The sequence below is a fragment of the Halichoerus grypus genome, chromosome 10, assembly GCF_964656455.1.
Source record: "Halichoerus grypus chromosome 10, mHalGry1.hap1.1, whole genome shotgun sequence".
NCBI classification, from domain to species: domain Eukaryota; kingdom Metazoa; phylum Chordata; class Mammalia; order Carnivora; family Phocidae; genus Halichoerus; species Halichoerus grypus.
Window position 1 is genome coordinate 102,833,203 of NC_135721.1, and position 23,454 is coordinate 102,856,656.

At 41.6% G+C, this 23,454-nt stretch overlaps 1 long non-coding RNA gene across 1 annotated transcript in view; it reads left to right on the forward strand.

Moving 5' to 3' along the window:
• The window catches only part of LOC144379377 (uncharacterized), a 264,902-nt gene that overhangs the window by 151,176 nt on the left and 90,272 nt on the right, over window positions 1–23,454 (forward strand). Inside the window, exon 2 of the long non-coding RNA XR_013442210.1 lies at window positions 12,796–12,842. This is a non-coding gene — a long non-coding RNA (uncharacterized LOC144379377). The remainder of the gene's footprint in view (window positions 1–12,795; window positions 12,843–23,454) is intronic.

The following is a 23,454-nucleotide window of genomic DNA, read 5'->3' on the forward strand; positions in this document are numbered from 1 at the left end:
TGGAGGACAACAACTCTATGGTAAATAAATAAATCAAACTCCACACCGTGAAAATCTCTGAAGCAGCAAGCCCAGGCTTGAGGCTGACAGAACTAGAGACAAATGGAATGATCCTGGGCCCTGAAGAACCTTCCTTACAAAAGGAAGATAAAATGGTGGCATGTTGAAAGCACAGGTGGCTATTTCGTTCATTGCTGGATCACCGTTTAGAAAAAGTAATGTCCAGAGAAGTCCAGGGGATACTTCTAGACATGGATTCTGGATCACTTGACTCCAGAACTGAACTCATAGGAGGATGGGAGAATATCTCATCCTTTCTTCCTCCACCAGCCTGTGCCCTGGGGTTCCTACTGTCTCTCCTACAGTCCTTGAGAGATGCCCTTTCTTTCTGCAGAGTTTTAAACAGGGAGAGATCACGTTTTCGAAAAGGGCCAAGGACCCCACAGACCTCTCTGAAGTTAACTGTTGTTATGGTTGCGTCTGTTTGCTAAACACAATGATGGTGCTATGAGTAGTGATGCCTTTATGACTTTCCTGCTTAAGACAAAAGACAAAAGCACAACCCTAGTGCTGTCTGCTTGAAACCTGATCATGTGGTTTTCAAGGCTGGCACCCACATCCTACTTTGGGGTTAGCCGAATAAAACTATATTTTGGTTTAGTGCTGCTAGCACTGAGGAAATGATGGGTATGATCTCTGGTTCAGAGTTTATGTTTACTTAAACTGCAGCTGCCGTGAGACACACGTCCATTTCTTTTTTTTTTTTTTTTGAAAGATTTTATTTATTTGACAGAGAGAGACACAGCGAGAGAGAGAACACAAGCAGAGGGAGTGGGAGTGGGAGAAGCAGACTTCCCGCTGAGCAGGGAGCCCGATGTGGGGCTCCATCCCAGGACTCTGGGATCATGACCTGAGCCGAAGGCAGACGCTTAACGACTGAGCCACCCAGGCGCCCCGACACACGTCCATTTCTTGTGACTGAACAAAAGCCTCCCCTTCTTTCCCCCTCCCCTACTGCTTCCAAAGGGAACATTTGCCTCTCCTCCTTATAAGTGTTTTCCTATTTAAAGCTAAAAACTCCATGATGTCATTGGCTCATCAAAAGAGAAATCCAAATGATGTCAAGTTATAGCCTAGAAAGTCAACCCTGAATGCTGAAGGCTATTTATTATTCACAAACACATAAAGCCACTGACATGGATTGCATAGATCCAATTTCAACTTTGTCTTTAATAAATGAAACAAGCTGTATGAGCAAGTGATTAATCAAGTGGTGATAATGTCTGGTTTTATAAGCATGCAGCAGTGAGATCCATTTTTCTGTAACCACCACCACCACCACCAAAAGGGCCCTCAGAAATCCCAAACCTGATTTTGGTTGCAACTAGAAAAGAAGGTATGTGCATCATCTTACACCTGGTTACCAAATTTCCATGATCAGATGCTTCCTTCACTTAATTCCAAAGAAGAGTCTAGATATTTTGAATATCTTTTGTACAACATATACCCATTCACCCTGCATAATCTACTGAAGAAAGAGAGAAGTCAGTCTAAAAAAGATACAAATTAAAGGTGATTAAAGATTGCACTGACCCCTATTGCTAGATAAATTCTTGATATTGCAGTCTGAGATGTGTGTAATTCTGTTCTCTATGGTAGCTGTAAACTTTATTGTACATAAGAGATTTTCAAAATTTACAATGAGAAAAGAATGCTGTATACCATTGGACAAGCCCATGATTTCCACTTTTAAACAGGCAGTTATTATCTTGGATACCATCCCTTTGCTTTATTTTCTAAATTCAGTAATGGGTGGCACCAGAGAACTGTTTGCTCCTAACACATGCTTAGAGCAGAGACCCAGTGATCTAGAGATCCAGGCAGGGAGCAAAGACATAATATAGCAATAGGCCAATGGAGAGCTTCAGCAGTGGCTGCCTGCTGAAAAGTCCACAAAAACTATTGTGGACTTTTCAGCACAAAAACGTCCACAAAAACTGAGAGTTCTTAAAACATATTCCCTATATCTTAAATTGTAAGCTATTTATCACTCAAGAAAAGATACATTTTCTGTGATAGATTAGATAATTATTCAGAAATTCAGTCTTTTCACCTCATTTCCGTGGGAATAAAATAGCTCCTTGCTCCATTGATGTTGTTTTGCCATGTGATTTACTTTGGTCAATAGGATGTTAGCAGGCATGGTGGGGCAAAGGCTCAAAGTAAGCGTACATGTTTCCCCTTTTCTACTTATGCCTCAGCCAGCATCATGAGAAGTGCATGCCCAGACTTGCTTGCTAGTCCTTTGAGAAGAAGAAGAGCTGTGTGAAACAGCTGAGTTGTGCCCGTGAAGTCCAGCCTAGATCAGCCAACTACTGGCCACCCCCTGTTCCATGAACAATCCAAGCCACTATTTGTAGAGTTGCCGTGATAAGCCCAGTGAACCTGCAGACACATAAGCAATAATACACACTTGTTTCTGTAGGTCACTAATATTGTGGTTGTGTTACACAGATTATTTTAGCAATAGTTAACGGATACATCTTCTTAGAAATGTTCATATTATTAGACTGAATTATTTAGTGCTCTTGTTCTCAATCATAGCTTAACAGATTCTGATTCAATTAATTTAATTGACCTAATTAGGGACCAGGCATTGGTATTTTTAAAAGTCTTCAAGTGATTCTAATGCACAGCCAGAGTTGAGAGTCGTTGAAACTTATGAAGAAGTGAACCTATATAGGGGGGCCATCACTGACAGATGGTTGTGAAAACAAAAGCAGAACCTGTGATTCTGACAGACTAATGAGAGGAACAAGATAATCCATATTACTTTCCCAGAATGGATTTCAGCCTTGGCTGTACATTCAATTATGTGGAGAACTTTAAAAAGTACTGAATACTGGGCCTTCCCTCAGAGATTCTGATTTAATTGGTCTGCACTGTAACTTGAGTGATTCTAATATGCAGCTAGAGTTGAGAACTGTCACAGGTGGAACAGATTGTTTTCAGGAACATTCAAATAGTGGATACCCACTCATGAGGGCTGGGATTTCAAGGCAAAACTCTAGTCTTAGAGCAACTAAAATATGAAGAATGTTCACAGTCCAAAAGAAGCAGTGTTCATGGTGGTGAGCCGAGCTAGAAGGGAGTGTGAGTCTGGATTGAAATTACTGCTATGGGTTTAGGCAAGGATTGGTCACTCACCTGCCTACAGAGATCAGTTTGGTAGTCCAAATAAGTCAGTGGAGGGAATGTGGCATGGTGGGGACTGAGGTATCCTTGGGGGCACATACCTAGCAAAATGCACAGCCCAAGCCTAGACAGTTCTTATCAGGATAGTTTTTAAAAAGAGGCTGAGAATCTGGAATTTTATGTCAGATCTCTTGGTTTTTAAATACTGGTACCTAAAAAAGTACTTTATAAATATTGGACCAGTTAAATAAAAAATGACCTTGAAATAAATTTGGGCTACCAGCTACCAGTTTATGAACTCAAGGTTACCTGTTCCAACTGTTCAGTATAATTTTTATTTCATCCGTGCCCTTTCATCACGGTGATCCAAGCAGGTCAAAAGCAAAAACACTAAGTGAACGGTCATTCACCGAGACTAGTGCTAGAACTTAAATGAGTCTTTGGTCTTGCCAGAATCCATGCAATATTACCTAGGACTTCTGTGAAAAGTTTTCAAGATGTGTGGTCCTAAAGTAGAGAAAGATTGGATTCTGAGTTTAGCCCTAGCTCAGGGCTTCACTACCTCTCTACATGTTAAAAATGTCTTCTGGGTACTGACATGCTCTTCTTTTAACACATTGGACTGCTTTCAGTTTGTTATGATTAAGATTAACGGCGCTGCTGTTTATCTAAAACTGGAAAATGCAGTGAGTATATAATGACCTTATATTTTGAGCCAAAAATCAAAACACATAGTCGACCAGAGGTTTCTTATATCACTTCTGAATGTGAGAAATACTCTGGGAGAGCCCATCTGAATGCCAGCAATTTGGAGATTCTGGGATGGCTTTACAGGAACAGCAGAATCCAGACTCATGGTGGCCATATGCATACGTGCTCACGGGGAGTTTATACATTAGGTACTAAAGATTGCAGAGAAACTATTCCTCATATTTCCCCTTGTGAAATGCTGCCTTTCTTCCAGTTTTCAGATACAGGAATGCATTTTCCTTACAAATTTTCCTTTCTCTTTCCTTTCTTTGTTCCATCCATACCACCAACCTATGTTTCCTACTTTGAAACTATAATCATTGCTGTCAGAAGAGCTTTTTGTAAGAGAACATGTTTTTTCCTACCAGGCAGATGAGGGTTATTCCTGATAAAAGAAGGTAGAAGGGGTTGGGCAGTGTCTCTCCTTAGTTCCCATGCCTTCTGAAACTTCATTCCTTTCTCCTCCGGAGTCTGCTAATGGGAGCTCCAGAGCATCTTCAAATTTGGAAATTAGACCTACAAGCTGCAAGAGCTACCAGGCTGCAAGCATTACCTAGTTTTATTTCTTTTCTTTTCTCTTTCTTTTTTTTAAAGGACCCAGAGGTATATACACACCCCAAATCTGACCTTTGATAAGTAGCTCAAAGGTAAATACCACTTTGAAATTCCTTTTATTCCTTCACTCAGCAACTCTTAATGATGTGCCAGTTAGATGACAGGCACTGTGCTAGGCAGCAAACAGATGACGGTGGCCAAACTCTCTATGGTTCCCATCTTTATGAAACTTGCAGCTATGAGGACAGCAGGCATTCATAATAAATGAGAAACAATAAAAATCCATAAATAATAACCTAAATAAATATAAAATTGCATTTGACTTCCATGCTAAAAGGAAAGGGGCTAAGAGATTTGATCTGGTCAGTAAAGCAAGGGAAAATTTTATTGAGGATGTAGCCACTGAACTGAGATCTGAGGGATAAAAGTCTACTTAGGTAAGGTGGAGAAAACTCTTTTGGGAGGGTGGAACACCACCTGGAAGACCCTGTGTTGAGAGGGAGCACTTGGGAACAGGAAAAACCATCTCTAGGTATGGCTGGCCCAGATGGAGCACTATAAGCCTGAGGGCTGGGTGGAGAGCGGGCTGAGAGGGGCTCTGTGGGCTGTTAATATGTTCCATTTGCTAAGAAACCAATGGGAGTCACAGACCTGTACCTCTGAAACAAATAATACATTATATGTTTAAAAAAAAAAAAAAAAAGAAGATATAGGACGGGAAAAATGAAGGGGGGGAATTGGAGGGGGAGATGAACCATGAGAGACTATGGACTCTGAGAAACAAACAGAGGGTTCTAGAGGGGAGGAGGGTGGGGGAGGGATTAGCCTGGTGATGGGTATTAAAGAGGGCACGTATTGAATGGAGGACTGGGTGTTATACGCAAACAATGAATCATGGAACACTCCATCAAAAACTAATGATGTGATGATTAACATAACATAATAATAAAAAAAAAATAAAAATAAATAAATAAATAAAAACTAATGATGTAATGTATGGTGATTAACATAACATAGTTAAAAAAACAGAATGTGGAAAACTAAGAATACAAACTCTTATTGAGAGTTTGCTTCTCCTTTGTTATGTGGACAAACTGTTTAGACTTTTGTATGCCTCATGATTGCTGTTGGACAAAAGGGAACATAATAAAAAGCTTTATCAAAAAAATAAAAAAAAAGAAACCAGTGGGAAGCCACATAAGAGTTTGAAGCTACGGGTGAGGGGCCTCTTCTGTACTACCTTGAGGAAGGTTCATTGTTGGGGGGGATGCAGTTAGAATAGGTACAGAGTTTTCTGTTTTCCAGAGAAAATAATACCTTAGAGTAATGGTTATGGTTTTGAAAAGAAATGAACACAGTTGAGATTTACTAGCACATAAAATTAGAGTTGGTTTGGAGAGGGGATAAAGGAGAGAGCAGTCTCAAGGGTGATTTGCATAATGGGATGAATGTTGGTATCTTGATCTGGGAAGTAAAGCCCAGAGGAAGATAAGATTATGCGATCATGAGCTTAATTGGGGGCCAGTTTAATTTAGGATGTCTTTGAGACATTTAGTAGAAGTTAGAAAGTGAGTGGTTATTTCAAACTTCAAGGATGTGGGCTGGAGATTAGACTCCAGCTCACAGAGTGGGTGATTAAAGGAAGGCATATAGGTGAGACCCTCTAAGAATATTATGGAATAAGAGGAGAGAGGTAGGGCTGTGTCTTATAACAACCGTTTAGTGAATGGGTAGACCAGGAGATTCCCATACTGAAGGTACAGAAAGGGTTCCATGAAGCTAAGAGGAAAACTAGAATATTGTGTCTTGGGAGCCACAGGCAGATAAGATACCAAAAAGGAAAGGGGTCACTAGTGTCAAATGATGTTGAAACGAGAAGAAAGATGAAGATTTGGGAATATTCTTTGGATTTAGTGAGGAGGTCTTTAGTCACACTACAAACTATTTTGGTGGAATCCTAGGGCCAAACACATATTGAAATGTATTGGCAATTATCTCTGAATATTTTCCAGTCCCTCTCCTTCTCATGCAAACACAGGGGGAGTCATTTGAAGCAAATGTATCTAGTTTGGTTCTTTAGTAAATGGAGATTGGAACCAAAGATCAATATCATTTGACACAGGGTGGCTTGTGGCCACAAGCCAGTCTTCAAATGTTTGCTTAATTCCAGCTACCCTGCGTTTCCCTTCTTCCTACCACCACCTCTCTGCAGTGTGTTAGAAAGCAATATTCACTTTTTAAAAATTACTTTTACACAGGAGGTAAAGGGGATAATAGACTTGATTTTCTTTCCACAGAGTCTAATTGTCAAGTAACATTAGAACTTGGAATGCTGGCTTTAGTCAGTGCCTGGGGACAAGTGTTTCTTCCTAGTTTGTTAATGAGCTTTTAAAAAAAAAAATATCTCAGTTATCAAACAGAAGAAGAAATAACTGGAATTTCTGTTGAAGGTAGTCCAGTGAGTGGGTAAAATAAATGATACAAATTTTTTTAAATGCCAGTATTAGAAATTGGTGAGTTGTACAAATACGAAGCTGAGCCAATGCCCAAAGCTGTTATTTTCCAAATAATAACCAGAGCCTGCAAATTTCTCCCTCTTCTTTCAGATCTACTTATCTAGGAAAGGAAATATTATTCAATCCATGTACACTTAAACCATCAAATTAATTGAACAAAAGTCTTTTGATGGCCCAAGTATATTTTATTTTATTTTATTTTATTTTTTTATTTTTTTATTTTTTTAAAGATTTTTATTTATTTATTTGACAGAGAGAGAGATAGCGAGAGCAGGAACACAAGCAGGGGGAGTGGGAGAGGGAGAAGCAGGCTTCCTGCCGAGCAGGGAGCCCGATGTGGGACTCGATCCCAGGACTCTGGGATCATGACCTGAGCCGAAGGCAGACGCTTAACGACTGAGCCACCCAGGCGCCCGGCCCAAGTATATTTTAAACAACTTAGAGAAAAATATTTTGTTTTTCTGTTTATATATGGGAAGCATCATTTTCCCAAAAATAGCTGAATAAAAATGACAAAATTAAAAAAAAAAAAAAGTATGTTTAAAAGATTTCCAGTGGAATACAGGTTTGGAGTAGTATGTGTGTTTACTGCTGACATCTAATGTGATATCAGAAAAAAGGATGCTTGGGGAGATCCAGCCGGGGTCTGTCTCTCTAGCTGAAAGTGCATCTTGCCTTAATGCACAAGCCATGTCATTTATTCACTCAGTGAGCTCATATTTGGAACATCTACATGTTTCCACACACTGTTCTAGGTTTTAGACGACAGCAATAGTAGTAAATTTATGGACAAATTGCTGCCTTCGTTGAGTTTATATTCTAGCGGAGAAGACAAATAATAAATCAGTGTGTAGCGTCAGTAGAAGGCAGTGAGAAATTTTATGGAGAAAACTAGAGCCAGTGGGAGAAAGAAGAGTTATGGTGGGTGTTAATGCAGTTAAGTTGGTAAAGGCAGCTCTCTGAGAGGAGGTTATGTGGAGATCTGAAAAACTTGAAGGAGCAAGTTTTTATAATTATGAGACTAAAAGAGCATTTTTTAAAGTACAAAGGCCCCAGAGCATGCATGGTGTGTGCCCCACAAAGCAGAGCCTTGCCAGCTCCATATTTCCCCAAACCTTGAGGACACAGAGAATGGGTTTACTTCAGTGCCTCCCTGAAGATGCTCTCATTAGCCATGGCATCCAAAGGAGAAAAATCTGCTTTCTATTACTGTCTCATCTTGGTGAGTTTAGTTTGCAAATTTTCTGTGGTTTCATTAAACTGAACCAGAAGGAGTCTCTGAATAGATCTATTGCTTTGGAAAACTGAATTAGAAGCCAGCTTGTGCTCCTTGGGGCACAGCCAACCTCCCCAGCTCACCTCTGGCAAAGCTGACTCTGTTTGCTTCCCTTACTGAAGACAGACCCGGGAACCTACCACTTCCAGAGGCACATTGTGGTGGTTCAACCCAAGGTACATGGGTAGTCTGGCCAGGACCAAAGTGCACGTAACCTCATCAAAACCAAAGGCTTCAATGAAAACCGTAACACGCAGGGCAGGGCCAAGACAAGATGTTTGGCATATTGACACCTGCACCTGAGGGATGGTTCACCCATTCCTCCACTGATTTTTGTAGACTGGTGATAAAGCTACAGGGGGTCTTCTTTGGATTTTATACTTTGGTGAAGGGACCTCACATTTGACTAAACTGACCTGCATCCCCAGGGCAGTGGCATTCTGGTAATACAGCTTTATATCCCTCGTTCTGGACACCCAATTGGCTTCCCCAAAGCCATGTTCTACCCAATGAGATATTGTGTGTGGCCCATACATTATTTAAAAGAAAAAAAAAAAAAACTACTCATAATTGCAAGATTGAGGGAATTCACATCAAATCTGGATTTCTGCATGTTCTCAAAAAAGCTCTGGCCATAATAGCACCACATTCCCTCATGGCAACAGTTGGCTGGGACTTTACGGGTGATTTCCTTATGTGGCGCACGTGCCCTCTGTTGCCTCCAAACCCTCATCATCCCTTGTTACATCTCATTTGCTCACGTTACTTAGTCTCATTTCCTGTTTGGCCTCTGTAGGCATTGATTCTTATGATTGCTCCTTTAAATCATTATCCTGTTCTTATCACCCAGTTTCTTCTTCCCCAGTGTTGAGGATAGCAAAAGGAATGGTGTCATTGTGGTGGATGTATCCAGTGGCCGCTACAGTCTGGTCCATAATACTGAAAGTGAGGCAAAGGCTTCTCCGTTGCTTCCTCCTCACAGCGTAGTAATTTGATGGAATGATGATAGGCATAAAAGCCATTAGTCAATAGTGAGAGTGTAAGAGTGTGGGTCTTTGACAGGGAGATAAACTATCCTGAAGAAGAGAACAGATGGGACTTTCTCAATATTTGAGAGTCTAAAAGCAGGAGCCCAGTTTCATATCTACTCTGGATAATGAACTTTCAAGCTATTTTGGCAAGTAAGGTCCAGACATAGGGTTCAACCACCTGTGTCCTCCCTAGACTGTAAGCTCTTGAGGACAACGGCCAGGTGTCTTTTGTTTACCAGTGTTTGCCCAGTGGTGAGCCCACGGCACACGGGAGACCATCGGTAGACCCATTTCTGGAAGCATGAAAGCCACAGTACCATCATGTGTGAGCTCTCCTTGCAGCCTATGTCCCTAGCCAGGTCAGCTTCAAGGAGTCCCCAGACAACTGAATCAGAACCACACCTCACAACTTTTTGAGTGGGTGCAGAAATTCCATTTGGATCGAAGCTGCTCAAAATGGTTATGGCACACAGAGAGGAAGAAAGATTTTACACTGAAGGCCAACTATTCGTGCATCAAAACACCATTCCCGTCTTGTTCAGCCTTGAAACATCTTCCCTTAATTAATTATTCCTGCATTTATTTCCTAAGGCTGATGAACAGCTGGTTTGTACTTGAAGTGACACAAAGCACTGGGCTTAGGAGTACATTGTAGTATCCTCTACTTCATCTAATAGCTCTGGGGCTTATTTCAAACATCTTATTACTGAGCCTGCCTATATTATTACCGCCTGTGACCTTCCCTTTGGTAGCTGCCGGTGCCGACTGGAACGCATCTGCTTCTTTCTGAGCTGGGTTATGGGAGGAAGGAAGCTCGAGAGATGTGAACAAGATCTCTATCTAGTACACACTTTGAAGAATACCCAAAACATCTTTGAAAATGATTAAGCCATGGCAAAATAATTTGGGATAGAAATGGTGATATTTTTCTTCCTATATTTCTTCCTTCCCGCACTGTAAGCAGGTAGCTCTGCTGTGTAGTTGCATGCCTCCAGAGTTTTTGGCAGGCTGACCGTAGAATTTACAGGAAGATCAGGACTCTTCTTGTCTTTGAGTTTGGGTGTCCTGAGTGGAGGGGGCAGCCAGTAATACAGGCCTTCAGTGATGACAAGGTTCAAAACTGGCACAGTGACATGTCCACTGCATTCTGTTTGTTAAAATGGATTGCAGTGCTGTCCCAGGTTCAACAGGTATTAAAGTAGACCCTGCCTCTGGAGGGGGGCAGGCTACAAAGTGACATTGCGTATGGCCTGCACACAGGGTGGTCTGGAAGATGGGGCCATTTTTGCAATCAGTTTATTACATGGAGCCTTTGCAGATTTGTTGAGGCCAGAACCCCTGTATTGGATTGACCACAGGTGCCCCTTGCTTTGAGCTTATCTCTAAGCAATGATGATAAGAGTATATATAGTACCTCCGAATTAAACACAGATACCTGGAGGACAAGAGCTTGTTTTTGTTTTTTGTTTTTTTATTCCTGCACCATTTGCAGAACTTAAGATCATACTAACCATCTTACTGATAATGCTTTTTGTTTAATTAGAGGTGGAAAAGTGATACCCACAAACCTGGGACATTATGTATCTAGTTACTATTTATCTGAAATTAACTTGTACTTAAGAAATAGGCTGTCTGTGTTCTTGGACTTAAGAAACTATGAACTTATGGAGAAATTTTGGTATGTAAAACTCAGCAATACGTTTCTTTATTATTTTCTCAATCCCCATAACCCTGTCCTGTTGAGCTGTTGAAATTCATTCATAGCCATGACTGGGGCTCTGGTACCCTCCTGTGGGAATTCTGGTATCTGTGGAAAGTCGAGGAAAGGTCTTTGGGCTCTCTCTTCCGTCATAGTTCAAGCCCTTGTGGTTCCTTGGAGTTGCACAGAGCTCAGCTGCCGAGACCGATAGGGGGAGTGGATTTCTTCAAGAGGTCCTGTCCACTTGTGGTCTCTGCTGGAACCCACCATGAGCACCAGCCGGGGCTAGGCTGCTGGAAGATGAGAGGACGCGTGGCACAGAACTGAGTCTTCTCTACTAGTCCACCCCACTACAGGTGGCACCCAGCCCACTTCCTGCTGACCTTCATCATTTGCAGGAGCCCTGCTGGCATCAGCCAAACCTAGCCCAAGCCAGCAGAACTTCCCAGGCCACCATAGACTTGGGAAAATAATAAATGGCAGTTGTTTTAAGCTACTAAGTTTTGTGTTAATTTGTGTGATACACGGTCTGTATGTCAGTAGATAACACACAAGAATAGTCAATGTATCAGGTTCCTGCAGGAGGAGGGGCTTCAAAGATTTAGTGAAGAAGGGAGGAATGGGTCATCATTCCCAGGCAGGGGAAAGAGCTTTCCCTGATTTGGTTTCAGCCTTTCCAGCTGATCAGTCGCAGTCCCAGTTCTCTTAGATAGACCTCATCTTCTCCCTTAGGCTCCTTTTCTCATGCCATCCAACCTCCTGGGTTCTGGGGAAATCAGAGTAGCTGTAAGCATGGGACTCCAGCCTTCACGAGAACCCTCAGCCTCCCGGGCCAACCTCAGCAGCTTCCCTTCCCTTCATCTAAACTCAAGGGACAGGAACCCTTGGACCCTTTTGGCAGATTTATATGGTGCTCACCAGGCCCAGGAATCTCCTTGAGTGCCCAATAAAACAAGGTATTTTTGCTGTTGTTTTATTCCCAGGACTAGACTTTCATTACCGAATAAAATTTAGAAATAAAAATAAAGCTTCCTTCACTCCTGGGGCTTACACCCTCTTTGCCTATGAGCTGCTCTGCCCTCCTGGTTCTCAGGCTCTTGGGCTGTAACTCTCAGGATTTCCAACTTCCTGCCTTTCCCAAGCTGATGCCACTTTCCCAGGCACTGGGAGTGAAGTCTGAAAGGGTCAGTCCCCGGAATTCCTTGTGGTAACAGTGGGGAGACAACCACTCCTGTCTGTTAATTGGCACAGGAAATGAGCAAAGTTGAATGTGGTTCTCCTGTGATTAGAAACTTTTAAAACAACAAGCATGGCTGAATCTTTCCTTAAAAGAGTGTTCAGAGTGGATTGAGAAACCTGAGAACTATCTAGGTGATTTAAAGAAAAAAATGAAATTGGAGTCTTTTCATTTTGTAGACTAAAAAAGTAAAACGAAAACAAGAGGTGAAAACATTCCTAAATGTTAGAGACCCCTGGGTCTCCCTCAAAGTTTTTCTCTCTGGTGTTGCTAAAATAAATCATACAGAACACATCCCAGTTCGTTTTCTTTCCCATTCATCCTTCTTGCCCTGATGTCTTCAGAGCAGGCCTTTTAAGGATCTGAGAGCCTTTTTAAGTGCTGCCTCCTGCCGTTTTTGCTCTCCGACAGATGTTGATTTTAATGAATCCTTCTTCTTGGGTTTCAAAACCATCAGCGTGTTTGTTCTTGTAACTAAAAATTAAAACAACTAGTCTGGAGTAACACTTTTTTTGTTTTGTTTTGTTTTGTTTCAGGGAGATCTAGGGAGGAGTAGAGAAGCCCGACCTCCAGTGTTATTAAGGTATGAAAAAAATACTGTCTGCACAGAGGCATACACCCCCCTTTTACCTCCTTCGATAGACTCCGTTCACACTTTTGCTTATACAGCTATACACTGATATTTTCTTTTTGTTCCCCTAAGTGCTTAACTCAGTCCTGAGCACAGAGTAAGCACTTAATACACTTTTGCTGATGTGAATTGAAGGCCTGGGGTATTTCCTACAGATTAAGCAATTTTGACACCATAATCCCTAAATAATTCCCAGGAAGTGCCTCGCACAATGGTTTCTATTGCAGGCACATTAGGGCTCTTGAGTCCTGTCTTTTGCTGTTTGTTTCTGGTTCATGTGTCAAGCCACTCACTCACTGCCTCTTGGTTCAGTTCTTTAGACAGTCAGGGGGAAATGAGTGATAACTCCAGGGTAGGACATTTTTATTCTCTATATCTCAGAAACTAGATTCCAAAGCAGAGAAATTATTTCTCCACTTTGCTGAGTAATAGAATGATTATGACCTGCAAATATTTGGAGACGGGTGGTCAAATGCAGCAAGAAGAGATGAAGGTGCTTTCAATAGAAATGAAACTGTTCCAATTCTGAGGCCCCCTCTGAGCATGGGGAAATGTGGGTGAAACGTTATAGCAGCAACAGGAATGGTTATTGAACTGTGAAAAGCATTTGCTACATAAAGAGGGCCTTAATTCCTTTGATGTTATCAGGGAAGGATGTATTAGGTTCTGCAAAGCAAGTGGCAATGATCAGCAAATGCATTTTTAAAATGTTCTTCTCCTTTAATATCAAATGACTATAACTCAATCTCCAGTTTGTGAGTTATTCATCTTGCCCTTCCCCCTCAAAAGAGGGTGTGGTCAGGGCAATTAAGAAGACCAATTAAGAGGGCCATTTTAATTTCTGGAAGGAGTCACCATCTCATGCCTACTTTTCTGTTGCTTTTGTATTTATGAGAAACATAAATTAAGGCATTGGGATCTCTGAAGTAACGAAGAATTATGGATGAATTACAAGTCTGTTAATTGAAATAGAAATGATACTTGATAATCATATACAGAAATGTCCACATTATTTTGTATTTACATTCTAAACAGTTCTATAAAACCAAGTTGGAAATCTTTTTTTTTTTAAGATTTTATTTATTTATTTGAGAGAGAGAGAGACTGAGAGAGGAAAGTGAGTGAGAAAGCATGAGTAGGTTGGGGGGAGGGCAGAGGTAGAGGGAGAAACAGGCTCCCCACTGAGCGGGGAGCCCGACTGGACACTCAATCCCAGGACCCTGGGATCATGACCTGAGCTGAAGGCAGACGCTTAACCGACTGAGCCACCCAGGCGCCCCCAAGTTGGAAATCTTTTAAGAAATTAGGTTACTAAATAAAGGCATGGGAAATCACCACATTTGATTTTGAAAGAGGAAAAACTCTTTTAAGTAAAAATTTATTCCCTTTTTTGTACTTTAATTTGGGCTAAAAATAGAGTCAATGAAAAAAAACGAACATTTTACTTATTCCAAGTTGTTTCGATTGGTAAAATTCAAAATGGTGCTTAGTGGGGCAGCTAAAAGGGAAGTGGATTTAATAGGTTACAAGTTGGACAGAACTTGTAACATGAGCAATACAGAAAGATCGTGAAAATATCAAGATAGCTAGTTTCAAGACTGTAGATTTGTCCTCAAAATGAGCATCTGACCGGTATTTACACCTTGGTAGGTGGGCACTAGAATGATGCCAGGAATGTGCTTTTGCTGGAATGTTAACCAGGGGTTTTAGGGAAGAAAGCAATTCCTATTTCTGTACCTTTCTTTTGCAACTGTTTACAAATCCCATGGAGCTGTGATGTCTGTGTGTCTTATTGATGTGGCTGTAGGACACAGCTTCTGTTCATAAATCCACCCACCCCTTGCCCTCTCAGCCATGTACTTTACTTTAGGTCAGAGCCTGACTCTTGTCCAGTCTATCATGGACTCGCGTTGGAAATTGATGCAGAAAATATCCCAAACATAGGCATTTGTCTGGAATCACCTGAATATCGTAAATTATATCTGCTTACATTCAGGCTTAGCAGCCCTGTCAGTTTCCGTTGGAAGTTTCAACTCCCCCTGATTCTGACCCATCCCGGCTAATGCATGATCCTCCTACCCCAAAGCCTGGGAGAATGAGGAAAGACAGGCATTTGATAAAAGCCCATTACCATTCAAGAGAGGGGGAAAAAGCAAGAGAACAGAGCTGGAGCCACCCCATACCAGGACCAGCAGTTGTTGGGTTTAAAATTTCACGTTGGCCTCTTTCTTATTAGACAGCCTAAGCTGGCATCCAGGGGCTATCGACTGTCAAAACAGCAGCCAGAGAAACAATCGACAAAGCCATCCCTTGAGAATGGTGAGGAAACTGGGGAGAATACTGTCAAAGGAGTTAATGTGCAAGCTGGCACCCATCGCCAGACCCAGCGTGAGAACCACTTACGTGGTAATTGTCCCTCCCGGTGTCCCCTGGCTCCGTCAAATACTGCCTCAGGCTTGCCTTTCAGCACAGGAACTGATCTCTTTTTGACCAACTGAAATACACACCCACCCTCAAACCCTCCCAGCTGAGGGTGGGGAATGCAGGTGGGAAAGCAGGCCAAGGGCTTTGGGTTCGCCAGACTCCCCTCGGGTCAGGCACGCTGGGCCAACTGTGTCTTGGGGACGCTTGGGTGATAGTTAGTGCAGCCCTGGACTCAAGGGGAGATAAAGCCAGACACCAGCTGAGTCTCACAAACCCCTTACGCCCAATCCATCTGCAGTCGGAGCTCCTTGGTACCAAAGTCCTGCACACTCCTTCATGGCATTTAGAATTTGCGGCGTAAAAGGAGAAGGGGACCCTGTGCTCGGAACCAGGGAGGGTGCATGGTGGCACTGCAGCACCAGCCCGAAGGGCCTGGTGGCAGGGCTTCTGAAACAGTGTGAGATACTCCACTGAGTCATAGAGAAAAGATGTGCTATCCGTGTAATTACAAAGGTCAGAAATAGGTGATTTGAAATAATAGGATTGAATAGGAAAATAGTAATTCCAAGAGAGGGCTTGTTTGTTTGTTTAGACATCAAGAGAGACACCTGTCACAAATTCGAGCTGAGGCCTAGACTGCAGAATCCCTTAACATTCTGGAAATCATACCAGTTCACTACTCTGCCAAATTCTCCAGTCACCCAAAAGAATGAACAATTAGGGTTTTTAAATATAAATATATAAAACCATTGTGGAAAAAAAAAAAAAACCACCTGGAAGTAATTTTGAACAAATAGCATATATATAAACATAAAAAAGTAACTAAGACACCCAAAACAAAAATAAATACAGGTTATAAGTAGGCCAATCAAAAAAAAAATTAATGAACATATGATAAATGTGGATAATTAATTTAATCATTACTAATTTAAAAAACTGTAACAAGAGCAGTGCCATATATTTTTTGCCCTAATCAACAGATTTAAAGAATGATAATACCAAACGCAATTTATAAAATAAGACTAATGGAAATATATATTGCTGCAAACCATCTGAGAAGCAATTTGATGATGGGAGTCAAAAATACTTGTATACTTGTACCCAGTAATTCTGCTATGAAGGTGTCTCCCCTTTAGCCCCCTGCCGTTGAGTAGTGTGGAACCAAGTGTACAGGGAGGCCCTCTGTGGCTGGACCACTCACCGCCTTGACCTTCCATCTTCCAGTCAAAAGACACTGCTACATGATTCAGGAGCACAGACTTGCTTTTGTAGAAACCTAGACTTTGTGTGGGGTGGGGACTGGTATGTGGCTTCTATTCTCCCTATATTTTACCCAAGTATCATTCTACTAGCCTTTTTGTTGTTCATTTTTCCTCATTTTGGGTTGTTAAGAACTCTTGACATCATTGGCAATGCAGATTCCTTTCTTGTTTCTCTTTCTTTTCTTCCTTTCTTTTTTTAATGTGTGTGATAACCAAAGAGTAATGAGAGGGAAAAATGCCCTTATTTTATCAAAACTATTTTCACATTGTCCTTCTTTTCTAGGTTTTCTAAATTTTCAACACAGATCATTATTTTGCCACTAGGAAAAAAAAAATCCAATTTAAATTATTTCACAATATGAATAAATTTACAATTTACATTTAGGGTAAAAATTAAGATAGTACTGGGCGTCTGGGTGGCTTAGTCGTTAAGCGTCTGCCTTTGGCTCAGGTCATGATCCCGGGGTCCTGTGATCGAGTGTCGAGTCGGGCTCCCTGCTCCAAGGGAAGCCTGCTTCTCCCTCTCCCACTCCTCCTGCTTGTGTTCCCTCTCTCGCTGTGTCTCTGTCAAATAAATAAATAAAATCTTAAAAAAAAAAATTAAGATAGTAGTTATATACATTTTTTAAATCTTTCCCAAATAACAATTGAAAAAAGAAACTAATTGTAGCAAGATGTGGGCTATATCTATCAATGCTTTGATAATTAAAGCTATTTCAAAATTTCAGTAAAAATGCTTTTGTCGGAGAAGAAGTTTGAAATGCCACTGGAGCTCACATTGCTGTTCTTTTACTCCTGTATGAGGATAGATAAGAAAAATCAATTAGAACTGATTTTCAGCACGTTGTCTTCTATAAAAGAGCATCATGCAGTGTTTCCATCCAGAAACATTTTTCGCCTCTTGTGAAGGTATGAAATCCCATGGCAGCCTTAGGGAAGTTCTGCTAAGAAATGAAATCACCACAACATTGTTCATTTTTGCTTTAGTACAAAAGAGCAATGATAATCTCCATATATATTAAGGCTGACTTTCCTGGTTTGAACACTGAAGTCTCGTACCCCAGGAAATTCTCAGTCCCAGTCACCCTGTGTCCTGAGTGCCTACCATGTGCAAACTGTTCTTAACTAACTCAAAGCTGAGTAGCTCAAAACAATAGTTATCTTATTGTATCTAGTGCTCTGTAGTCAGGAATTCAAGCAGGGTTCCTCTGGCTCATTTTTCTGTTCCATGTGATGTCCTCCGTGTCATTCTCATATTCAGTAAGTGGTTGGGCTGGTCTGGAGGGTCCAGGATGGCTTCATTCCCATACCGGGCATATCAGTGAGGATGTCTGAAAGGTTGATCTCTCCTGGGCCCCTATCCCTCTCAGTGTAGTCTCTCATCCTCTCCAGGTGTTCTTTTTAGCAGGGTAGTCAGACTCCTTACCTGGTGGCTCAGGGCTCAGGGCTCTGAGTTCTGACAGACAGGAAGTAGAAGCCAATGGACGGGAAGCTGGTCTTTTAACATCTGGGCCTGAAAACTGCTGGTGTGACTTCCAGCGTATTCTGTTGGCCACAGCAGTCACACAGCCTGGCCAGAGTCAAGGGAACAGAACGTAGACTATACTAGTCAATGGGAGGAGTGTGAAAAAAACTTGGCACCGACTTTAAACCACAACACAAATATTGTGTTTTAACATAGTAACCGCAAGTTGTAGTTTAATTTGTCGAAAAAATAAAATAAATGAATTATTCTCATTTTGCAGTTGAAAACATTGAGCCTCAGAGAGGTTGAACAATTTTTCTCAGATCACACAACTAATATCAGAGCTCAGGTAAAGCTTAGGTTGGTCTATGAAAATTATGCCATTTTCTTTATGCCACATTGGCCACAGAGAAGCATTTCATAGTATGTTTACAGATGGGAAGCATCTATGTAATAAGCGCACAGACGTATTGTGTGCCTCCATGGGAAAGGAAGACAATGAATAGAAACTCCTTTCCCATGCTTGTGACAGAAAGATGGGAGAATTTTCTAGCAAAGATTTTAATTCCCTACCTACCAAGGCACCTTTTTTTTTTTTTTTTTTTTTTTTTTTATAATTTGAAGCATTTTATTCAACATTGTAGAAATGAAAAATAATTTCCAGGTTGCTAAGTGAAATGCTAGTCGTCATTTTTCTTATAAAATAATGAAGTAGATGGGGCGCCTGGGTGGCTCAGTTGGTTAAGCGACTGCCTTCGGCTCAGGTCATGATCCTGGAGTCCCTGGATCGAGTCCCACATCGGGCTCCCTGCTCAGCAAGGAGCCTGCTTCTCCCTCTGACCCTCCCCTCTCATGTGCTCTCTCTCTCTCATTCTCTCTGTCTCAAATAAATAAATAAAAATCTTTAAAAAAAAAAAAAAAAAAAAAAAAAAAAAAAATAAAATAAAATAAAATAATGAAGTAGATTTGGGCATTCTGCCCATGGACCAGGAATATAATTCCAAGTTCTTATTGTATCCATGGAAAACCCAATTAAAAATTACAGCATGGTTTCCTCTAACAATTTGCCATAAATGTCTGTGAGTCTGTACCTAAATAATATCTGCAATCTAATCTATGAAAAAATATACAAATCAATAGATAGGATGTGTAATTGCAAAGGGCTTATTATTTTATCGGCTCTTTCAGGATCCCTGAGGAATGACCAGAGGAGATGGTCCAGGGCCAGACTTTGCAAATGTAAGCAGAAAGTGTACAACGAACAGACTGTTGGGCTCTCTGTATCTCATGAGGGGCCCGGGCTACTCGTGAAGCCTGCCGAAGAGGATGCAGAAGGTTGCAACCATTAGTTCTGTGTCAGATTCTGCTGTATAACAAAGCACCCCAAAACTTATTTGCCTGGGCAACTCTTCTAATCTCAGTAGTCTAGGTTGACCTTGGCTGTGCTCGCTCATGTGTCTGTGTTGAGCTGCCGGTTTAACTGCTCTGGGATGGCCTCATTCACATGTCTGTGGTTAGCAGGCCATTTGCCAGGGCCTGGCTAACTATTGGCTGATAAGCCTTGCTTCTGTTCTACATTACTTTTTATTTGCCAGCAAGTGAAATCAGGTTTGTTCATGTGGAAGCTACAGCATTCCAAGAGTAACAGTGTGCAAGGCTTCTTGGGATGGAGACTCAGAACTCACCAACATTGTTTCCGTTGTTTTCTATTGGCCAAAGCAAGTCCCAAGGCCAGCTCAGTTTCCAGGAGTGGGAATATAGACATTGCCTCTCTTGATTAAGAGAATTGCAAAATCCCATTGGAAGAGTCTGGATACAGAGAGAAGAATGATTGTAGACATCTTTCCATCCTGAAACAAGGCTAATCGGTTGATACAAGCCAGTTGCAGACACCCACAACTCTGATGAAATGACTTAAATGAATATGTGGGCATTGTGACTTCAACCAGAAACCCTATCCTGATAATTAATCTATAACAAAATCAATAACTCCAAAGGGCATTCTGAAGTACTTTTCATCCTCACAGTCCAGAGATAGTTTTTTTTTTTTTTTAAAGATTTTATTTATTTATTTGAGAGAGAGAATGAGACAGAGAGAGAGCATGAGATGGGGGAGGGTCAGAGGGAGAAGCAGACTCCCCGCCGAGCAGGGAGCCCGATGCGGGACTCGATCCCGGGACTCCAGGATCATGACCTGAGCCGAAGGCAGTCTCTTAACCGACTGAGCCACCCAGGCGCCCCCAGAGATAGTTTTTAACTTACTGTGGTCCACTGTCATGTGTACACGGCATGTGTAAGGGCCTTTTTTTTTTTCCTCCCGAGCTGTTTAAACCTGTTCCCTATTGGAAATCAAGTAATACCTCTTAGACTCACACATCAGTATTCTACAATAAATCCAGTAAAAGAAAGAAAGAGGCCACATGACTTAAAACTGTGCAGCAGGAATGCAGTAACAAACTCTGGTTCCCTAAAAAAGTCAGAGAATGTTCCCTGTGTTTTAATAACTGCTCTAGGACTCATATTTGAACTTGAACAGCGAAGTAGATCTATTAGGTGCGTTGTAGGTGCCAGGTACTGTACTGCGTACTTGATGTATTTCATATCATTTAATCTTCACTGTAAATTTATGATTCATCAGTGAACATTAGCATCTACCTTATTCATGTGAGATGATTGGAACTTAAAATGTGTGGTAGATTGCTCAAGAGTTCTCTTCGTCTGTTAAGAAGTGGAGTTTATTTCATCCCTTAAATCTTGGCTCCATCATGTGACTTGCTTTGGTCCAGGGACATAGTAAATATGTGATGCAGGCAAAAGTTTGAAACCCACTTGGACATGAAAGCTTTTTTTCCTGCTACTCTTGAGATTCTAGGGTGCCATATGAGTAAGTCCAAGCTGCCCTGCCTACATGGCAGAGATCCAAGCTGAACACCAGCTGAGCATCAGCCAGCCCTTGGCCAATCACCTATTAACTCCCAGGCTTATGAGGGAGGTCATCCTAGATCATGAATCCTCCAGCCAGTCTTCCAGCTGTCCCGAGCTTGTGGGAGCAGAGCTGGGAGTCAGGCCCAGGTTCTCACATTCCAAAGCTTATATCCTTAATAGTAACACTGTACTGACTTCTCTAAAATGTATATTGTTTCTTAGAAGGTCCATGAGGCTAATAAATACTGCCTGGCATGCAGGGAAATGCAGGCTGAATTTCCCTTGCTTATGAACCCCAAGTGCTTTTACACACACCAAGCACCTATGCAGTAACCCCTTGGGATAATAGAAACCCATGAAGATTTTAAACAAAGACTTGAGCTTTGCAAGTAGCAGGGACATAGATTTTGGAAAAGGGAAGAATAGAGGCAGGGAAACCAGGTGCAACAATCTAGGGGTGAATTAATGAAGTTGTGAGTCAAGACAGCGACAGTGAAATGGAGAGAGGAGGCATTAGGAGGGGAATCCATAGGACTTGATTGTTTAATCCTTTGCTTATTTAGTTAGGCAGTCACTTCAAGTACTCTTTCCTTGAACTCCCATGGGGATCCCAACTTCTACAGATACTAAGATAAAATTTATTTGAAATTCAGAGGGAGAGAGAGAAAAAGACAGAAAGAGATTGGAATATAGGAGCCATCTGGTCTGATTTGAAAATCCTTGGTCTGAAATCAGGAAATAGGAGTTTTGATCCTTCTCTGACATCATTTACTTTGGAGCTTGAATAAGTCACTTAACTGCAACCCTCTGGCCTCAGTTTTCATCTCTATCCAAAGGGAATCCTTTGAAGGATGGTGCTTGTTAAGGTTAAAAGCATTAATAAATGCCATGTATTACCGATTTGTAAAATGGTTTTCTCTATGAGCATTTCCTATGCCAAGGTACTTATAAGAGCAGAAAAAGTAAAATGGAATTTACCAGAACTCTTTTCATTAATTTCCCACATACTGCCAACTCTTAGATTAATTAGAAATCCAGATTTTCTCTAGTGTCCTTTGGGAATTTAGTCTGAAGGCTCAATAGCCTGATCTGAAGGGAACTGACATCTAGAAGAAACTTTGCTGGCCTCATAATATGTTGACCAAGAGATTTAGAAGTGAATGATCCCAATGCTGTTTCTTGCCCATCACATCAAGTCATGAATTCTTGGTTTGAAATCCTAGGCCCATTTCTTAATAGTTGCATAATTGTGGGCAAACTACTTAACAAGTCTGTGTCTCCGTTTCCTCATCTGTAAAGTGGGTATATATTAATACCTATTTTATAGGGTTGCTGGGGAAATTAAATGAGCTTCCTATATATCTAGTGCTTAGCACGTTGTCTGACACACTGTAAGTGCTATATAAAAAGGTTACCAGTTAGTATTATTGCTTGTTAGTGTGAACTGAAGCCCTACAAGTTTAGAAAATCAAGATGAATCCTTTATCTTTGGCATCCGTTTCCCCCCCCCCCCCGCTGGTTAGTGCTGCTTCTCAGTCGTCCCTGTGCCTGCTTCTTTGGGACTCTCATAGCAGCAACATATCGAGCGATACGGTTCAGTCTGATTCTTACAGGAAAGTGATGTCCAGTGACCCAGGAATCATTAATGGCCGAAGACAAATTTCACTCAAAGCAGCGGAAATTCTGGGACCCACTTCTGGGCTTGTCACATAGATCTGCTTGCTCCAGATCTAGGGTTTCCACGTATTTTTCAAGTATTTTTATTTTCTAAACAGCAGAATCTGTCACACATAACCTATATCCTATGTTGAAGGAATCCTGTTCCTTCATTACGTTAGTCCAGCACCCTCGTTTATAGATGAGGTTCAGGTAGGTGAAGGGACTCTGGTCACACAGCTGTCCAGTGGCAAAACCACAGAGGTATTCAGGTACTGTTAGTTGGGAGCCAAACCAGCCAGTGTCAAGTTTCAGAGGAAGTGGCTATGGGAGCTTTTTCCCCACTCAGCAACCTCTCAGCGAGATGAAGGACATGAGAAACATCAGAGAGGAGAAAGGAAGTGATGGGCAAAGAGAGGTCTCTGTGGAGAGCTGTTGGGCCTTGGACCTCTGCCCCACCTCCGATGGCTGCTTCCTTCCTTGGGTGTGATGTTCTCATTTTCAGGCTGTTATCATCAGCAAAAGCGTGTAGTTCACTCCTGACGGGCACCCCACTCTGCTCAGATTCAAACTATGTTCTCGGCTCCTTTGGTAATTGTGGCTACACAGATGCCAAGCAGTCCACTCCAGCTTCTTGTCCCTTCCCTAGTGGGCGCTCTCTCTCTCTCCACGAAGTCTGACTGTCAGAGTTTTTTCTGAATTTGCTAACTTCACTTTTTTTTTTAAACCCACACTAACTAAATAGGATACCTTTTATTTGATCTGACACAGTAAGTGCCCACTTCACAATTCCTTTCTGATCAATACTTACCACCCAACCCTTTCCTGTACA